Below are 18892 nucleotides of genomic sequence, written 5' to 3'. Positions count from 1 at the left end.
CCCAATGCCTATTACCTATATTAAATGGTGCTTTTCTACTCTAAACCAACCTGTGAGTGTCAACATCACCAAGAACATGGAGGTGAGGAAGAAGAAAGAGGGAGGACAGGGCAGGCCCAGATCCCAAATCCATCTTAAAACTTCTGACCCCCATGTACAAAACCAAAACCCCCCTGTACAGCACTCAAAAATTCTTCCCTCTACTTTGTGACTACTTCTACTGTAATATCTAAACTTTTGTGACTCCTTGTTCTTCCTGCAAGGTTGGTAAATCATTCCATGGCTCAAACCCAAAATCACAGCTGTTTGCAGCTGTGCCAGGGGCTCAAATGCTTCTGACCTGGGCCCGGAACATCCAAAAATGTCTGAGGGACATTTGGAGTTCCCACACCCATCCCTGGGAATGTCCAACAAACACCTGGGTGTGACACCTGGGGACGTGGTTTGGTGGTGGCCATGGTGGTGCTGGTTTGTGGTTGGGCTGGATGGTCCTGGAGGGCTTTTCCATCCATAATGATGCCACAAATCTGATTTTCCTCTCTGGATTTCCACTCTGTGCTCTCTCCACCCATCTAGGATCATTCTCCTTGGGGAATTTATCTGGGATTTGACAGAAATGTCCAACCATAATGGTGCCATAAATCTGATTTTCCTCTCTGGATTTCCACTCTGTGCTCTCTCCACCATCTAGACCGTTCTCCTTGTCCTCATTGGGAATTTATCTGTGATTTGATTGAAATGTCCAACACCAGAACCTCAGTGGGGCCAGACATGGAAAGATGGAAAGTTCCCTTTATTTGTTGGATATTTTGCATCACAGCAAATGTTGGGTTTTATTTTATTGCACTATTTCATGTTCAGCTCCTGGTCACTTTGTGACCCATGGAAATCCTGAGATTTCCCAAAACTCACCCTTTCAAGCCTGACTTTATCTCCCTGGTGGCCATGCCATTGATTCTTCCTGCCTCCCCAATTCCACCATCATTCCTGAAGTGTCTTTTTCTTGTTTCTTACAGACCATTTCTACAATTTATCAAGACCATTTTGACTCCTAATCCTGGCCTCTGAAGCACCTGCAGCCTGTCCCAGCCTGATATCTGCAGCAATTTTAGTAAGAAAAATCTTATTTTCTATCCTTCAAATGCATTTTAAAGGTACCAACCCATGCTGGAGCTCCCATTTTCCCTTTGGCATTGTGGAATTGGATTTGATGATCCTAGTGGGTCCCTTCCATCTCAGGATATCCTGGGAGCACTCTGAAAATGCCTCATTTTCCTTGCAAAAGGTCCAGAAGGTGCAAAATGGAACACAGCTCCTCAGGCTGTTGGGATTTGTGTCCCACAGAGGGGATTTTGTCAGCTTGGAACGTTTGTGATGAAAAATCAGTTTATTTGTGGTGTCAGGGCCTGGTTCTGTGCAGGGTTTGCAGTGTGACAGGGGAGCGACTGTGATTTGGGGGTTGGTTGGGTTTTGGGAACTGGGAATTGTTCCCTGGCAGAGTGGAGAGGGGCTGGGCTGGAATTCCCAGAGCAGCTGTGGCTGCCCCTGGATCCCTGGCAGTGCCCAAGGCCAGGCTGGACACTGGGAGCTCCTGGGACAGTGGGAGGGGTCCCTGGGCTGGGATGAGCTGGGATTGAAGATCCCTCCCACCCAAACCACTCTGGGATTCAGATTCCTGAATCAAGGATAAAAACCCGGACCAAAAACCATTGCACCAAAGGGATAAAGGAAAGGAAATAATGATTTCCTGGATGGTTCCAGGTCTCCCCAGTGCTGTTCCCCACTGGAAAATGCAGGGGGGTTTGTACCTGGCAAGGCTTGTGGAGAGGTTTGGGCTCTCCCAGGTGCCCAGAGCAGCTGTGGCTGCCCCTGGATCCCTGGCAGTGCCCAAGGCTGGAGCAGCTGAAGGCGTCCCTGGGCTGGAAGTGGATGGGTTTTCATTTCCCTTCCAACCCAAACCATTCTTAGAAAATCATAAATTCAGCTTTTTTCCTGGGGAGTTTTGCCTTTTCCTTCACTCCCCACCTGCCACGGGGCCCTCGGAGCTGCCCTTTGCCAACCTTCATTCCCCAAGGAGAGTTTGGGGCCGACACCCCGAGGGCAGAAATGCAAACAGGGTTTACTTCATGGATTTAAAGCAGCTCTGCGTGCCCAGTGGATGCTCCAAATCCTTGGGATTTTGCCTTCTTTCCAACACTGCATGATTGTACTTGTATCTATGCAGGTTCATTTTGGTGGAGATGGTAAGAATTCCGGGATTTGTGACTTTCTGAGGAATAAAAGCTTTATTATAGACCAGATTTATATTTATAATACAAAGGGGCAGAGCCACAGGCTGCCCACAGGGATAAAATCCAGTGGGCAGCCACTGCTGGTGTCCCTGTGACTGTCAGGGCTTAGCAAATAAGAAATAAAAACAAACCCAGAGCCCCAAAGGTGATCAAGTGCAAATAGAATGAATTAATTTGTTTTTCCCTCAGGAGGAGTCTAAATCCAGGCTTTGCTGTTGTGTTTGTCAGAGCATTTTTGATTTTAGGCTTTCCCTGTGCCATCCACTGCTTCTGGAAGTTTAAATTGAAACAAACAGAAAAATTACTGCTTGTTTTTCACCTCACACTTCCTAGAAATGATCATGGATTAGTCTTTTCAGCACCTCTGAAATGCTATGCCCATATTCCGGGGGAAACTGAGGCAGCAGAGTTTGGCTCCGGGGTGAGCTCCAGTGGGAAATGCCAATTCCCCGTGACCTGCCTTCCCCAAAGTCACAAGAAACTGAGAGGAAACAAAGTTCTGGGAGCAAAGCCTTGCAGCTTGATATTTTCAAGGGCTTTAACGACATAAAACTGATTTACTTTGAGGGGAAAAGCTTTAAATATCCCTGCAGAGAGCACATAATGTGCATGGTTTTGCATTTATTCCCTGAATTTCGGTGGATGGATGAAACCTCTCCCAGCCATAATGGAATTGTACTGGGATGTGCTCTCATCAGGGTGGTGTTAAAAGCAGGTGCACAAAGGGAATTCTAGAGAGAGAGGGGAAAAAAACCCCTTGTGGTACCAGTGAATGATTCTTAGCCCTGCAATAAACCTAATCAGGTTAATTAGGATTAATTTGGCCACCTGGCTTGTATTTGTGTGGAATAAAAAACAGAACTAAGGAGTTTTGTTGAAAAGCTCTGTGAGTTTTAGGGATATTTTCGAATTCTTTCACCTGGGCAGTGTAAAAATCTCTGCCTGGTTGGGCTTTTAGGGAGAATTATGCACCCAGCATTTAGAGCCATTAATTCTCCATCTTCTCTTGCATCTTTCATTGTCAGTAAATCCATCTCCTGTCCCCATTCCCATGTGGAGGTGACCCAGCTCTCCCTGGGTGTCTTCAAATACATTTTTTTGGGTTTGATTTTTTTTTAGAATTGTACAAATCTCCTCTGTGGATGCAGAGGTGTTCTGCTCCTGCTCTGCAGCCCCATCCCACACAAGGCATTTTCCTTCAGTCCCAATCCTCCTGGGATTTTCCACTGTGAGCTTCACCCAGAGCTGCCTCTATTCCCACTTGCTCATGTCCCTGGCTTTTCTCCTCACTTCTTGACATGGTTTGAATGGCCAGGTGTCTGCTGAGGAAGGCAGGAGCCTCCCCTGAAATGGAAAATGCAAACCCCCTCCCTCTGAATTGTTATAAATTTAAAATTAAGGGGCTCTCAGACAAAGATATGGGAGTAGGAATAACAGTTATTTATTAGGGAAATTAAAAATACCAATGCAATGGTACAACCAAAGCCGTGTCAGGGTCAGAGCAGCCCTGTCCCCTGTGGGTCAGGGAGTGGCTCAGCCCCATCCCAGGGGGGCTCAGCCCTCCTGCAGTGCCAGCTGTGCTTCTGCTGGAGCAGGATCTGCACAAGGGGGGAGTTTTCCTTGGAGCTCCAGGGCTGGGGGAGATGGGCCTGGGCTCCTCTGGGAATGCAGGGGGAAGGAAGCTGCTCCTCTGGGAATGCAGGGGAAGAAAGCTGCTCCTCTGGGAATGCAGGGGGAAGGAAGCTGCTCCTCTGGGAATGCAGGGGAAGGAAGCTGCTCCTCTGGGAATGCAGGGGGATAAAGCTGCTCCTCTGGGAATGCAGGGGGAAGGAAGCTGCTCCTCTGGGAATGCAGGGGGATAAAGCTGCTCCTCTGGGAATGCAGGGGAAGGAAGCTGCTCCTCTGGGAATGCAGGGGGAAGGAAGCTGCTCCTCTGGGAATGCAGGGGGCAAAGGCTGCTGTGCTGTTCCCAGGTCAGATTGGATCCAGGTAGGAATGCTTGGCTCCTCCCCTGGGCGCAGCATCTCCCCATGGATGATGGAATTTTCTCAGCCATGCAGGGACACTCAGTGGCCATGGACAGCAGAGATCTCCTGGAGGGAGGATTGGCTGTGGGAGAGAGAAAGAAAAGTGCCCAAAGAGCAGCAGAGCCCCACCCCAGCTCTGACAGACGGTACAGAGCACACACCCGGCGACATCTTCCAGCCTAAGACCCTTCTTTGCTTCATCTTGCCCTGGCTGTTCTCCATCCCTGGAAAAGCTGCTGGGATTTCCACCAAACAGATCCTTGCACGTGTGCCTGCCCCGATGGATCCATGAGGAGTGAGGGCTACACAGCAGGAGCTGCCACAGGAGTAAATTTTCCATCAGCATCAGCCCCTCCACTCCCATTTTGGATTTAATTCCTTGCAGGGCTTCAGTCAGATCATGGAGGTGGCTTTGGGTTCTGCCAGGCTGAAGGAGCAGGGGGCTTTGCCCGGGGAAGATTGGGGATGAGGGGCCAGGGGTGCTGACAGAGCCTGGTCTTCCTCATCTTCCAGACTCACAGGCTTCTCTTTGCCCTTTGGTTTTCATTGTTAAAAGATCCCAAATATTGGAAAACTCTTCCAAATCATCAAATTTAAGCTTTGGTTGAATCCCAGTGAACCATGTTGGTAGGACCATCATCTCATTATTTGAGCACCTGCAGGGATGGGCACTCCAAACCCCCCTGGGCAGTTCCAAGGCCTGACCCCCTTTCCATGGGGAAATTCCTGCTGCTGCCACCCTGAGCCTGCCCTGGCCCAGCCTGAGGCCGTTCCCTCTCCTCCTGTCCCTGTTCCTGGAGCAGAGCCCGACCCCCCGGCTGTCCCCTCCTGTCAGGAGCTGTGAGAGCCACAAGGTCCCCCTGAGCCTCCTTTGCTCCAGGCTGAGCCCCTTCCCAGCTCCTCAGGGATTCTCCAGCCCCTTCCCAGCTCCCTCAGCCTCTCCTGGGGCTCCAGCCCCTTCCCAGCTCCCTCAGGGATTCTCCAGCCCCTTCCCAGCTCCCTCAGCCCCTCCTGGGGCTCCAGCCCCTTCCCAGCTCCATTCCCTGCCCTGGACATGCTCCAGTCCCTCAGTGTCCGTGTCCTGAGGGGCCCAGGACTGGTCTCAGCACTCAAAGTGGGACCTCCCCAGTGCCAGCTCAGGGGGAGTTCAGGTTTCAATTCAGCTTTTCTTGTTTCAACACCATGAAACTCTGGCGTTTTGTATCCTTCACATCTGACCTTGGTGGGACTCAGCCCTGTCCTCGCCCACCCCAAAAGGGCACAAGGAGGTGCAGGGTGGGCACAGCCAGCCAGGGCAGGGCAGGCTGGAGCTCAGGGAAAGGTTCTTCCCCCAGAGGTGCTGGCACTGCCCAGGCTGCCCAGGGAATGGGCACGGCCCCGAGGCTGCCAGAGCCCCAGGGATGCCCAGGGTGGGGCTGGTGGGGGTCTCGCAGGGTTTGGGGTTGGGCTGGATGATCCTGGTGGGTCCCTTCAGCTCAGGACATTCTGTGATCCTGTGACTTTGCTTTGCCACCCCTCCCTGGTGCAGAACGTTGTGCTGGCAGTGCCAGATCAGAAGCTGTCCCCAGATCCCTGCTGGTCCCACAGGGATGTTGGCACCTCCTTTTCAGTGGCTTCTCAAATCAAGACTTTGCAGCAGAGCTTGTTTCAGCCCCAGGGTTGGCTCTCAGAACCCAAAACCCTTCCCCAAAGTCACAAAGAGCATGTTCTGCTCACTTTTTAGTGGGAAATATTGTCACTTCCAAAATCTGCTTTGAGTCATCGCTTTACATCCCTCTCTCCAAACCCTGGCATCTTACTACGCTGGCAGGGAGGTGTTAAGACCAATTTTGTGCTTCGTCCTGGTTTTTTTTCAGTGTTTTCTCTCAGCTTGGTGCTGTGCAGGAGTCCTGGGGAGGGTGTGAAGTGTGTGTCCCTCAGGAGTGTCTGACTGCTCTGGCATCAGCCCGTACCAGCACGCAGGGGATGTTTTTGAACGAGGTACCACGCACTATTTTAAGCAGCTTCTAAAAATAAATCCCTGCCCAAGCTGCTGTTGTGGTAGCAATGTTTTATCTCTTAATCGGGGCTGTTTGCTGAGGGTGATTCATAGAAAGGAACTGAGCTTTCCAAGTTTTACCCTGAGGTGAAACAGCCGAGGTGATTTGCTGATTGTGACTGAGGCCTGCACAGTCAGGAGGAGTTTTTGGATTTTCTCCACATTTGGTGTTCTTTTTTTTTTTTTTTTTTTTTCCCTAAGGCTGAAATGTCACATTAAACACTGGACAAGCTCTTTCTCCTGGAGGTGTGTGGGAGGTGGCAGAGCACATTCAGAGCAGGGACAGTGACCCACAGAGCTGGGGATGTCACATCGAATGAGAGATAATGGCTGAGGGAAGGAATGAGGAATTCCTCGGGGAATTTGATGGAGATAAAAAACTTGAGTGTGCTCAGAGCTATGGGGGACAAGAGCCAGAGGTGGCGGAAGGCATTTCATGGCTATCTAAGGAGCAGGAGATGAGTCAGCCTTCCCACTCTGTCACCTAATTCCTCCTGAGCCCTGTCCAGTCCTGGGCCCCTCACTGCAAACAGGACCTGGAGGGGCTGGGAATTCCAGGGCAGGGAATGGAGCTGGGAAGGGGCTGGAGCCCCAGGAGGGGCTGAGGGGGCTGGGAAGGGGCTGGAGAATCCCTGAGGAGCTGGGAAGGGGCTCAGCCTGGAGAAAAGGAGGCTCAGGGGGACCTTGTGGCTCTGCACAGCTCCTGACAGGAGGGGACAGCCGGGGGGTCGGGCTCTGCTCCAGGAACAGGGACAGGAGGAGAGGGAACGGCCTCAGGCTGGGCCAGGGCAGGCTCAGGGTGGCAGCAGCAGGAATTTCCCCATGGAAAGGGGCTCAGGCCTTGGAACTGCCCAGGGGGGTTTGGATCCCCATCCCTGGAGGTGCTCAAAAAACCTGTGGATGTGGCACTCAGTGGTGGCCATGGTGGTGCTGGGCTGGTGGTTGGACTTCAAGGTCTTAAAGGTCTTTTCCAACCTTAATAATTCCCCAGTTGCAAGATTCTTTTTGTTTGAGGAGCTGCCACACCCAGGAGCACCCTCGTTCTCTGCTGTGCAGCTCATGGCTTCTGCCGAAAATCTGGGAGAAGCAGAACCTGAGCTGAGAGGTTCCCAAAATCAGAAATGCTTGGGAAAGGCTCCGTGTGTGTGTCCCTGAAAGCAGAGAAATCAGGATCCCTCCAGGGATGCAATGAGCCTGGGAGAAGCTCCTTTAAGGGTTTGGGTGCTCGGGTTGGATTTCTGAGTCCGAATTTGAACAGCCCTTTAAGCCTTTAATGTTAATTAACCATGAGCTGCTCCTGTTTCAAAGGAGCACAATCCACTGGCACCTCAGGCCCTGTCTCCAAGGAATTCCTGGATGTGGCACTCAGAGCTCCGGGCTGGGGACAAGGTTGGATCAGCTGGGACTCGATGTCCTTGGAGCTCTTTTCCCACCTCATTTCTGGGATGCTGAGCTCCAGAATCCCAAAGGCTTTTCCCAGAAGGGAATATCCATCAATCCAGCCCCAGCAGCAGAGGTGTCCCTGCCCAGCCCCGTCTGGCAGGGAACATTTCCTGTTCCCCCCAGCTCCAAACCCCTCACCCCAACAACAGAAAAGGAGCCCTGGAAGTCCTTAAAATTCCATTCTTGGATATTGGGGGAAAATTTCCCCATGGAAAGAGGGGTCAGGGCTTGGCAGGGGCTGCCCAGGGAGGTTTGGAGTGCCCATCCCTGGAGGTGTCCAAGGCAGGCCTGGACACTGGTCTGGGTGATAAGGTCGGGATCAGGCACAGGCTGGGCTTGATGATCCTGGAGCTCTTTTCCAACCAAAAAGATTCTCTGATCCCACCCCCTGGGAGGGAACAGCTTCCTTGCTGTAGCTCCCAGCTCCCAGATTTGTTCTTTTTGATGGTAAGAACAAATCTTCATTGCTGGGTGCCATGGTCACCCCTGCCTGGCAGCCACGAGCAGCTCCCAAAATGAGCTCTGGCCTCTTGTCCAGCCCCAGATGTTCCTCTCCAGGTGCTGGAGCTGATTTAGGGCTGGGTGTGAAATAAGGAGAAGGAACCGAAAGAGCTGAAGGGAGCAGGGGTGTCTCAGGTTCCCTGAGCTGAGCAAATCCCAGCGGTGGTGGGGCTTGGGAGTGACAGGATCCCAGGGCTGCTCTGTGTGAAAGGCCAAAACCTCCAAAGCTGTGATCTCCAGCGGGACAGCAACGGGAACAAATAATCCCCACGCTGGGGCACTGCTGGCATTGCTCTTCCCAGAGGTTTGGAGGCTTGGCCTCCTTTGGACTGCCAGGAAATGCTTCTGCAGGACCCCAGCTTTCAGCCCCCATATTGGGGCTGATTCCCATATGGGAATGGTGCACTTCTATTTTTATGGGGCTGTTTAGGATTTGCTGGCGTTGGATTTGGGATCCTGGGGTAACACTGCTCTGTAAATGTGCCAAGTTTTGAAGTGGGAGCAGCTCTGGTAGGCAGGAGGTGACCAGGGGGTGCCACCATGGGTCTGACAGGCTCAGGTGATCAGAGAACACCTGCAGGGTGTTCACATGGATAATCTGGGATCCAGGAAAGTGTAGGGTCACCTTTGCTCCACCCAGGTCCTCTTTACTGCACCCACAAAAGGTTCTCATGTGCTGCCAGTGGTGGTTCCAGTGCTCACCAAAGAGGTTGTGCTGGGCTCCTTCCTCTTCCAGGAACCATCCAGGGTGTCCTGTGCCCTCACCTGGGCAAAGGGAACCTGCCCTGTGCCCTCACTGGTGTCCCCAAGCAAAGGGAACCTGCCCTGTGCCCTCACTGGTGCCCTGGGAAACGGGAACCAGAAGCTGAGCCAGAGCTGTGGCCCAGTGTCCCGGGGATGTTGTACCAAACTCTGAAGTTGCACATGAGGTTTTTTGTGGGAACTCAGGGCTTTTCTCCTCCTCTGGAGCTGCTGGGGGGCAGATTTGGGGCAGAGTTTTTGTTCTTCATGAGGAGGCAGCGCAGACTGGAGGCAGTAGTGCCACTCTGTGTGCCCCAGCTCACACAACCACAGCACGTCCTGAGCAGGGAGGGACCACCAGGACCACCCAGCCCAACTCCTGTCCCCACCCAGGACACCCCAACAAGCCCACCCTGAGCACACCAGAGATGGCCACAAGTCATGGAGACGTGCCCACCTCACTGCAGAACTGCTGGAACCCTGGCTGCAGAGAATTGGAGACTTTCTGTGCTGCCAGGCACTGACCCCCAGGAGAACTCTGCACTGACCTGAGGCCGTGGAGAGGCTTCCAAAATGGAATGGCAGAACTGGGATTGTGGGGGTGGAGTTTGAACAGAAGTGTGTGATATCACAGGGTGGGAAACTCGGAGTTTGGGGTTTAGAATGTGGTAATATATATAAACCAAGATGGAGGTTTTGGGTCAGAGGCTGGGCCTCCTTCTCCTTCTCCTTCTCCTTCTCCTTCTCCTTCTCCTTCTCCTTCTCCTTCTCCTTCTCCTTCTCCTTCTCCTTCTCCTTCTCCTTCTCCTTCTCCTTCTCCTTCTCCTTCTCCTTCTCCTTCTCCTTCTCCTTCTTTCTCCTTCTCCTCCATGGGTTTGGGTGGTTTTGTGTAATTGAATAGAAAGCCCACATTGCAGGCATGGGTGGTTGGTTATTGGGTTAAAAGTAAAAATAATTTGGGTGTCATTACTTGATTGGACAGTTTCTCCTTAAAAGGCCTTGTAGAGAGAGATGGGGCTCCATTTCCAGTGTGTTGGAGTGAAGGGCTGCAGAACTCAGGGTTGGTGGGACTGTGACAGAGATAAGAACTAACAAACATCTGAGTCCCAATAAGAAACACATCTCACGCATTTAATCCATAACAACAACAACAAAAAAATATGGTTAAAATTCAACACAGAACAACAGGAAAACCATCAAAGGGCTGGAAACTCTTGTGGTGATGCTCAGAAACCTGTGTCAGGATCCTCGGGGTGTCAGAGGGTGTTGGTCTGGATGCTGCCACCTCCTCCCCTGGTGGGATGAAGGCGACTTTCAGGGGTGACAGCAGACCCAGAACCTCTCCTCTGAGCTTCCTGGGGTGAATGTGACTTTCAGGGGTGACAGCAGCCTCAGGACCTCTCCTCTGAGCCTCCCGGGGTGCCCCAGCCTGCAGCAGGTGGGCAGAGATGCTCCTGGAGAGGTGAGGAGGTGGGAGGAAACCGTCACTGCCTGTTTACTCCGTGAATGGAAAAAAAGAGAGTCTTATCATGATCAGAGCAGGCAAAACAGGACGTCAGGGCTGAGCTCAGTCAGGCACTGCTGCTCCAGGCTCCTGGGTTCCAGGGGATGGGAATTTTGGGGTTTGTCAGGCTGCCCAGGATCCGCTGGTGTTGGCTGTGGGAGCTTGGGATCACAAGTGCTGCTCAGTAAATTTGTTTAGCTCTGAACTGGCAGCAGGGAAAGGAGCAGAGGGTCAGTTTTGGGCTAATTCAGACCGGATTTGCTGTGCATGTCAGGAATCGCTGCCTCAAAGGCAACAAAAACAGCTGAAAAAGAAAAGAATTGTTACCAAGGCAAAAGGGTGGCAGAGGCTGAGGCTGAGCAGAGGGGAATTGGTTTTGTTTGCAAGGGCTCAGGCTCTTTAAAATGGTGTTTCCTTCATTCATCTTCATTAAGGAAATGACACTCAGAGCGAAAATGAAACACCCCAGGGAAATAACCCTCCTCCAAGCGGGGAGGAGATCTGCCCAGAGCCACAGTGCAGCCCTTTGGGATGAGTTTATTCATTGCATTGCCTGGTGGGAAGGGAAGCAGAGCATCCCCATCTCTGGAGGTGCCCCAGGCCGGGCTGGACAGGACTGGAGCTCCTGGGACGGGAGGCTGGGGTGGGATGGGACGGAAGGTCCCTTTCACCCCAAAGCATTCCAGCATTCTGGGGTTCAATAAATCAATGATGCAATGACACAATGATGGAATGACTCCATGATTCTATGATTCTGTGCTTCAATCATTCCATAATTCAATGATTCAATAATTCTGTGATTCCAGCATTCTGGGATTCCATAATTCAATAATTCAATTATTCAGTAATTCAGTGATTCCATTATTCTGTGATTCAATAATTCTGTGATTCCATGATTCTGTGATTCCATAATTCAATAATTCAATTATTCAGTAATTCAGTGATTCCATTATTCTGTGATTCAATAATTCTGTGATTCCATGATTCCGTGATTCCATAATTAAATAATTCAATTATTCAGTAATTCAGTGATTCCATTATTCTGTGATTCAATAATTCTGTGATTCTAGAATTTCATGATTCTGTGATTCAATGATTCAATATTCAATGAATAATTTTATATTTAATATAATAATAACAGCTCACATCTAATAATTGAATATAATAACAAGAACTCAATTATTCAATTATTCAGTAATTCAGTGATTCCATCATTTTGTGATACTATAATTCTGTGTTTCTGTAATTCAGTGATTCAATATTCAATGAATAATTGAATATTGACTATAATAATAACAGCTCAAAATTAATAATTGAATACTGAATATTGAATATTATATTCAACTGAATATTGAATATAATAATGGCAGATAATAACAATTGAATTTTGAATATTATATTCAATTGAATATTGAATATAATAACAACACAATTATTCAATAATTCAAAAATTCTGTATCTCCATGATTCTGTGATGCTATAGTTCTGTTATTCTATGATTCAATAATTCAATAGTCAATATTGAATATACTAATAACTTAATTGTTCAATGATTGAATAATTCAGTGATTCCATGATTCCATGATTCCATTATTCTATATTTCCATGATTCTATAATACTGCAGAGCAGGCAAGAGATTGAAACCTGTGAAAAATTGGGAAAAACCCCCATTGTCACCTGTTTGTGCTGGAATAACGAGCTTTATTTATCTCAGCAGGATGCTGGGGACATCAATGGTGACATTTGTGGCCCCGGCGCTGCTTGGCTGGGGCTGGGACCGGGGAAGCCCTGCTGGCAGAGCGTAAATCCCACATAATCGCCCCATTCTCCGGGAGCGGAGCTTTCCTGGGGTGAGAGCCGGGGCTGTGCAGGAATAAATGGGAATAAATGGGAATAAACACCCTGCCGGGGAGAAAGGCCCTCATTGAGCATTGTGCTGGGAGCTCATCCTGCTGCAGCTCAGCAGAACCTCTGTGGTACCCACGTGCCAACATCACCAAGAACATGGGGGTAAGGGAGGGGAAAGAGGGAGGACAGGACAGGGCAGGTCCAAATCCCAAATCCATCTTAAAACCTCTGACCCCCATGTACAAAACCAAAACCCCCCTGTACAGCACTCAAAAATTATTCCCTTTGTGACTACTTCTACTCTAATATTTAAACTTTTGTGACTTCTTGTTCTTCCTGCAAGGTTGGTAACTCATCCCATGGCTCAAACCCAAAATCACAGCTGTTTCCAGCTGCCTGCTAGGGTCTCAAATGCTTCTGACCTGGACACAGAACCTCCAAAAATGTCTGAGGGACATTTTGAGTTGGACACCCTCGGGCTTCGAGGGCAGCTTCCCTGAGCTGCTCCTGGTGTCTGTCCCGGTCCCCCCAAACACTGATCCCTGCTGGATCTGCCAGGCAGGTGGAGCTGCCACCAGCTCTGCTCCCTCCAGGCTTCCCAAAATGCTGGCACAGCCCTGCAGAGCTGCAGGGTGGGCAGCACAAAGGGCAGCCCACCTCCCCAGCCCCCCAGACGGGCCCTGGTGGAAATCCCAGCAGCTTTTCCAGGGATGGGCAGCAGCCAGGGCAAGGTGCAGCGGAGAAGTGTCTTAGGTTGGAAATGCAGGATGTGGCTGGGTGTGTGCTCTGTCCCATCTGTCAGAGCTGGGGCAGGGCTCTGCTGCTCTTTGGGCACTTTTCTTTCTCTCTCCCACAGCCAATCCTCCCTCCAGGAGATCTCTGCTGTTCATGGCCACTGAGTGTCCCTGGGGAGCTTCAAGTGGGGCTGGGGATGCTCCCAGCGGGGCTGGGGATGCTCCCAGTGGGGCTGGGGGTGCTCCCAGTGGGGCTGGGGGTGCTCCCAGTGGGGCTGGGGGTGCTCCCAGTAGGGCTGGGGATGCTCCCAGCGGGGCTGGGGGTGCTCCCAGTGGGGCTGGGGGTGCTCCCAGTGGGGCTGGGCTTTGCATGCTGTGATCTCAGAGCCAGGGCTGCTCCAGGGAGGGATTGATTGTCCTGCTCTGCTCTGGACTGGGGTGGCCTCTCTCCAGTGCTGGGAGAACTTTGGGGTGGAAGAAATATCTAAAGGTGTTCAGAAAGTGTCCAAAAGTGGGAAAAGGGGATGGGGAAGGGTCTGGAGCAGCTGAGGGCTCTTGGTGTGTGCAGCTGGAGCAGGGCACACCGAGGGCAGAGCTCAGGGACCTGCAGCTCCTCCCGAGGGGCAGCTCCCATCCCTGCCTGGGCCAGGGACAGCACCAGGGCACGGCTGGAGCTGGGCCAGGGCAGGGCAGGCTGGAGCTCAGGGAAAGGTTCTTCCCCCAGAGGTGCTGGCACTGCCCAGGCTGCCCAGGGAATGGGCACGGCCCCGAGGCTGCCAGAGCCCCAGGGATGCCCAGGAGGGGGCTGGTAGGGGGATCCAGGAGCTGGAATGGATCATCCACCATTTAAGAACATAATTTTAAAAGTCTTGATGCTCCAGAACATTGGCAGCCAGCCAGATGTAACTGCAGGAATATCAAATGCTTTGCAAAGAATAGAAATATTTCTTTGTATTATTTCTTCTTGTTTGTTTGACCTTCAGCACTGTGGGCTCTCCATGACCAGAGAAAATTGTGCTGGTTTCTGGTTTCTGACCATTGCTGCTCATCCAAACCCATTCTGGAGTGTCACAGCTGGCCTGTGCAGACCACAGCCCCAGCTGCAGCCTGAGGCTTTGTGTGAGATGCAGAGAAATCCAAATGAAAAGGAGCAGGTTTCCAGGAATTCCCCATGGTTTGGTTTGTGCAAGGCATAAAATGCAGGCTGTGTTTCTCTTACCCCAGCAGATCTCCAGCAGCAATTGTAGGTGAATTACAACAAGAATCGCTGGGTTTGGGGAGGGCCCTCAGAGATCTGGCTTTGGGGTTTGGGAGTTGGGGCATTTCTCTTCAAAGAGCAAAACCAATGACAACAATAAAAACTTCTGGGACTGAATTTTAGAGGTCAGGGCAGTGAAGCCAGACAAAAAAAACTAGAAAAAAGGGGCACAGAATCTTAACAGAGAAGAACTTGATCACCAGAACATCCTCAGCGAGAGCTGATGCTTCTGCCACCCCTTGTAGTCTTTAAATCAAGACAATTTTCTATTTTCATGCAAGAAATTGAAGCTTAAGGATGAGTCCTGAGCCAGATGCAGAAATGCCTGGGGAGTTCTGCTGCCTGGGTTTAGCAGGCCAGGTTTAGTCAGGCCCTGTGCTGGGTCCTGGGCTCAGTGTCTGAGCCTCTCTGAGGACCCTGTGGGGTTGTGGCACCACTTTTTGAAACACCAGCCTTTTCATGGTCCTGGAAATGCTGATTCCAAAAAACCAAGGGCTGTGCCTGCAGCAGAGTTGTTTGGCTGAAGTTCCCTGTCTGCAGTGCCCCATAAATAGAAGCATCTAGGTAAAACCTGTGTTATCTCTTAGTCTGGGGCTAAGAGAGGAGTTCCCAAGATAAATGCTGGGCTAATTTCACTCCAGTTCATCGCTGGTGGTGACTTCAAGGACCAAACAACCTCTTGTGCCATGATCCTTTTTCATCTAATGCATTTTGGGGGATTTATTTTACAGTTATGAGCCCCTTCCCTTAAACTCCAGATGTGGGTGTAAGACTGACACATTTGCTGGGGAAGGAATGAGATCTTCCAAACTGGCTTTCAGGCAAGAAAATAAAAACCAAACCCAAAAGGGACCAAAAACTCATGAAAAATAAAGACATTATAGGCTCACAGAATGCTTTGGGCTGGAAGGGACTTAAAGACCATGGGTAGGGACACCTTCCATGAGACCAGCTCATGTTGGACATTTCTCTCTTTTTGGGTGTGAGATCTGAGTTCTGCTCATCTTCCCAAGCATCTCCCCTGTGCCACCAGAGCCGGGCCATATTTGCAGCTCTCTTTGCTCATGGATGAGCTCAAAAGGCTCAGAGAGGAAAATACAACAAAGCTTTTGGAAACCCAAGGCTGTAATTTCAGTGAGCTCCTCCGCGGTGACCCAACCCTTGGGTTCCCCAGCCTTGCCCCTGTGGGTTGGGGTGAGCAGCTCGGGAGGGCTCTGGGGTTTCCTGCAGCCCCGGGGATGATTCAGCACCTCGCAGGCAGCTCAGGCTGGGCTGCTTTGGGGTGTGGGAGACCATTCTTGCAGCACCCCTCCTGGAGCTCAGCCCCGCGCCCCCGCTCGGGTGCTGGAGCAGCCCACGGAGCTGCTGCCGCCTGCAGCAGGTTTCCACCAGAGGAACCCCTGGGTGGAGATCCCGAGGGCTGGAGCGCTCCTGGGGGAATCTGAGCTGCCGTAAGCTGTGCTTCGTGCAGGGTTTCCGAGCCCTGGGGCGCTGCCGGAGGTGTGGAACCACATCCTGCCCACAGCTCGGAGCCTGCCCCGCCCCTTGTGCCAGGGGAGGATGACTGGGCTGGCAGAGTCAGGGCAGACCCAGAGCCTCCCGCCCTTCCACACCATCCCACGGAGCTGCGCTCCTGCTGCCCTCGGTTTCCCTGGTCACTGCCTGGTCACTGCCTGGTCACCGGTTGGTCACTGGTGGTCAATGGTTGGTCACCTGTTGGTCATTGGTCAGTCAGTGGTTGGTCAGTGGTTGGTCACCTGTTGGTCACTGGTCAGTCAGTGGTTGGTCAGTGGTTGGTCACCGGTTGGTCACTGGCTGATCATCTGTTGGTCAGTGGTTGGTCAGTGGTTAGGCATTGGTTGGTCACTGCTTTATCACTTGTTGGTCACTGGTTGGTCACCTCTTGGTCACTAGTTGATCCCTCATTGGTCAGTGGTTGGTCACTGGTGGGTCACTGGTTGGTCACTGGTTGGTCAGTGGTTGGTCACTGGTTAATCACCCATTGGTCAGTGGTTGATCACCCATTGGTCAGTAGTTGGTCACTGGTTGGTCACTGGTTGATAACTGGTTGGTCACCTCTTGGTCACTGGCTGGTCACCAGTTGGTCACCCATTGGTCACCAGTTGGTCACTGGTTGGTCACTGGTTGGTCACTGGTTGGTCAGTGGTTGATAACTGGTTGGTCACCGGTTGGTCACTGGTTGGTCACCAGTGGTCACTGGTTGGTCACTGTTTGGTAACTGGTTGATAGTTGGTTGGTCACCGGTTGGTCACTGGTTGGTCAGTGGTTGGTCACCGGTTGGTCACCGGTTGATAACTGGTTGGTCACTGGTTGGTCAGTGGTTGGTCACCGGTTGGTCACCGGTTGGTCACTAGTTGATAACTGGTTGGTCACCGGTTGGTCACCGGTTGGTCACGGGTTGGTCACTAGTTGATAACTGGTTGGTCACGGGTTGGTCACAGGTTGGTCATGGGTTGGTCACCGGTTGGTCACCGGTTGGTCACCGGTTGGTCACCGGTTGGTCACTGGTTGGTCACCGGTTGGTCACCGGTTGGTCACCGGTTGGTCACTAGTTGATAACTGGTTGGTCACCGGTTGGTCACCGGTTGGCCAGGGTGTGTTCAGCAGCTGGCCCCGGGCACAGTCCCCGTTTTCCTGCCCTGCCCCGGCAGGAGCTGCTCTCGCTGCTCTGTCTGGAGCCCGGAGCTCTCCCTCCAGCCCTGCCCTGAGCTCTCCTTCCCCGGCCAGGGGCCGCCGGCTCAGGGGCACTCGGGGCCGTCCTCTCACCCCTCCTGAGCCTGTCCCCGCTGCTGGGTCCCCGCTGTGACACAAAGGTCCTGCTCAGCTGCTCCGCAGACACCAGAACCTCAGCTCCGTGCAAAATCCCAGAGCTGAGCTCTGCTCCGTGCCTGTCAGGGCCTGCAGCCCTCCTTTATGTGATGCTCAGGCATCAAGCAGGAATGCTGGCCCCTGGTGAGGGATTTTTTTTTGTGCTTTTAATTTTTTTTAACCTTTCCTAAAGAGGCTGGAGGCAATTTCAGACTCTCCTCGTGTCCAAACGTTGCTTTGCCCACGGAAGGAGAGGCAGAGGTCTTGTTCCAGCACTGGCTGCTTGTCCACAGGGTGGATTTAACAGGGAATTGTCCCTCCCTGGATCCAAACCCAGCTTCTTTGGGATTATTGAGGGGTCTCTGTGCTCAGGGCTGGTTTGCAGCAGCCCCTTGAAGATGGAGTTGCTGTTAAAGGTTCAGGGCTGTGCTTGGTAAACGGTATTTGGGGAAAAAAATATTGTTCTGCTCAGGGGTACACCAGGAAAAGAATTGGGAATCCAGCTGTGAGGGTTCCTGGATTTAATCAAGGTATCAGCACAAAAATCCAAAAACTCCTCGTGGCATTTCTCACACTGACCCAGCACAGTCAGAGGGGTGAGGATCCACTTTGCCAGCAGCTGATGGGTTTAAGTGTTTCTATTTGGTTTGTTTATTTTTTTTTTTTTTAAGCAGACAATCTCAAGTTCAGGTGTGTGTCTGCTTGTGATTTTCGACTGAAGAATTTCTTTCTTGCATTGAAATAATGGTTATTTTGGTGATCTCTCAGCTGTTCCCTTAGTGATTTCATCCCAGGGAGGGTTTTTGAAGCATTCTTCTCCTCAGGGCTCTGCAGAGCAGGAGGATTTTTGGATCAGTAGCTGAGTCCACGAGTAATTTCTGGCTCTGGGTTTTCTGCATGTTTCAGATCTGTTTTTTTTAATTTCTTAGAAAAAGGTATCACACATTTAAATAAATAAAAGAGATTGGATGTGTTAAGGAAAATATCTGTCCATTTTTTTTCTTGACAAACACATTTAAATTCTTTAAAAAATAACCCCAAATGGACATTTTGGAGCCTATTTTTTATTGAGCTCTGTGCTAAGCTGAAGAAATGTGATCTCAGATTTCCTGGATGTCTATCCACAGGGATGTATATCCACTGTCTTTGCTAGAGATGGCTTAAAAAATATTTATTTGCCTTGAAATCTTTAATATTTGACCTGCAGATAATTTCCTTGATGCCATTGCAGCTCTGAGCCCTGATGAGCTCAGCTGGGAAGTGCTGGGAAGTGTTCTCAAGGTGTCACCAGTGTGAGCTGGTTTCTAATTAAACAGAAACTCACACCTTATCTCATTAGAGACACGATACCAAACGTGCACAGCATGGGCTGATCACTGGGAATGAATTCCCTGAGTCTGGCAGGGTGGGAAAAGGGGGGTTGGTGTCCCTGAGTGGTCTCGTTCTCCTGGTCTGCACGAAGGTGGCACTTTGCTCCTGGTTTGGATTTGTTGGGATGATTTATCCAAACCCTGGATGTGACACAGCAGGAACAGCTGGAGTATTGCCAGGAGGCACAGAGTGTACCCAGGACTGGTTTCCTTTTGATTCCAGGGATGTTTTGGAATAGAACTTTTGACATCAGGGGTGACTCTCGGGGTCACCTCTCAATTTGCCATCTGCAGGTGCCTTCACCAG

At 51.1% G+C, this 18892-nt stretch overlaps 1 protein-coding gene across 9 annotated transcripts in view; it reads left to right on the top strand.

Moving 5' to 3' along the window:
* Window positions 1-18892, top strand: part of HIVEP3 (HIVEP zinc finger 3) — a 287982-nt gene that overhangs the window by 188533 nt on the left and 80557 nt on the right. For all 9 annotated transcript variants that reach the window (XM_021528378.4, XM_021528379.4, XM_077788482.2 and 6 more), the window contains one exon: window positions 1017-1111. The gene's annotated coding sequence lies outside the window, so the exon portion shown is untranslated. The remainder of the gene's footprint in view (window positions 1-1016; window positions 1112-18892) is intronic.

This window comes from Lonchura striata, chromosome 23 (assembly GCF_050655825.1).
Source record: "Lonchura striata isolate lonStrDom1 chromosome 23, ASM5065582v1, whole genome shotgun sequence".
NCBI lineage: Eukaryota > Metazoa > Chordata > Aves > Passeriformes > Estrildidae > Lonchura > Lonchura striata.
This window is presented reverse-complemented; position numbering and strand designations above follow the sequence as displayed.